The sequence below is a fragment of the Myotis myotis genome, unplaced genomic scaffold (genome assembly GCF_014108235.1).
Source record: "Myotis myotis isolate mMyoMyo1 unplaced genomic scaffold, mMyoMyo1.p scaffold_m19_p_6, whole genome shotgun sequence".
NCBI classification, from domain to species: Eukaryota; Metazoa; Chordata; class Mammalia; order Chiroptera; family Vespertilionidae; genus Myotis; species Myotis myotis.
Genome location: NW_023416368.1, coordinates 59,371,311 through 59,372,726, shown reverse-complemented (window position 1 = coordinate 59,372,726; position 1,416 = coordinate 59,371,311). Strand labels below are relative to the sequence as shown.

The 1,416-nt window shown below is 42.9% G+C and overlaps 1 pseudogene; it reads left to right on the top strand.

Annotated features, from left to right (window-relative positions):
• The first annotated feature begins 247 nt into the window (after nt 1–247).
• On the top strand, nt 248–1,209 carry LOC118658937 (annotated as a pseudogene).
• The last annotated feature ends 207 nt before the right edge of the window (nt 1,210–1,416 follow it).

The window sequence follows — 1,416 nt, the reverse complement described above, 5'->3', positions numbered from 1 at the left end:
GTCTCTCTCATCATTGATGTTTCTATCACTCTCCCTCTCTCTTCCTCTCTGAAATCAATAATAATAGTTTTTTTAAAAACTGTAACTTTAAAGGGAATAGGTACTATGGAGCATTTTCTTCCCCAAAAAAGGTATTTTTGCTTTTCCTTGGTGTGATTCAGTCCTGCGCGTCTGTTCTGAAGCATAGAAGCCGTTTATCTCCATCCGCCTTTTCTCGCACCTACGGGCGTACTACCACCCCGTGGAAGAGTCTATGGACATGGACCTGAGACCTCTGAGGCCCCAGAACTACCTTTCTGGTTGTGAACTAAAGGCCGACAAAGATGATCACTTTCAGGTGGATAATGATGAAAATGAGCACGAATTATCTTTGAGAACATTCAGTTTAGGGGCTGGTGCAAAGGATGACCTGCACATTGCTGAAGCAGAGGCAATGAATGACAAAGGCAGTCCAATTAAAGGAGCACTGGCAACTTTGAAAATGTCAGTACTGCCAAAGGTGTCCCTTAGTGGCTTTGAAATAACACCACCTGCGGCCTTGCCGTTGAGGTGTGGCTCAGGGCCTGCTATCAGTGGGCAGCACCTAGTGGCTGTGGAGGAGCATGCAGTCAGAAGGTGGCAAGGGGAGGATGTGAAACTCCTACGTGTGTCTGGAAAGCGTTTTCTGCCCCGGAGGTGGGAGTTCAAAGTTTCCACAGAAAAAAATAAAACTTGCTGCTGATGAAGATGATGAGGACGATGATGATGATGAGGAGGAGGAGGAGGAGGAGGAGGAGGAGGAGGAGGAGGAGGAGGAAGAGGAGGAGAAGGAGGAGGGGGAGAAGGAGGAGAATTTTGATGAGGAGGAAGCCTAAGAAAAAGCTCCGGTAAAGAAATCCATATGAGATACTCCAGCCAAAAAATGCACAAAAATCAAACCAGACTGGAAAAGACTCAAAACCATCAACACCAAGATCAAAAGTCAAGAATCCTTAAAAAAAAAAAAAAAAAAAAAACAGGAAAAAACCTTCTAAAACACCGAAAGGACCTAGTTCTGTAGAAGATATTAAAGCAAAAATGCAAACAAGTATAGAAAAGGGTGGTTCTCTTCCCAAAGTGGAAGCCAGTTCATTAATTATGTGAACAATTGCTTCAGGATGACTGACGTGGAGGCTATTCAAGATCTCTGGCAGTGGAGGAAGTCTCTTTAAGAAAAGAGTATAAACAGTTTGTTAACATTTTCTGTCTTATTTCATTTCTGTAACAGTTGATATCTGGCTGTCCTTTTTATAATGCAGAGTGAGAACTTTCCCTCCCGTGTCTGATAAATGTTGTCCAGATTCTGTTGCCAAGAATGTGTTGTCCAAAATGCCTGTTTAGTTGTTAAAAATGGAACGCCACCCTTTGCTTGGTTTTATGTATGGAATGTTATGATAG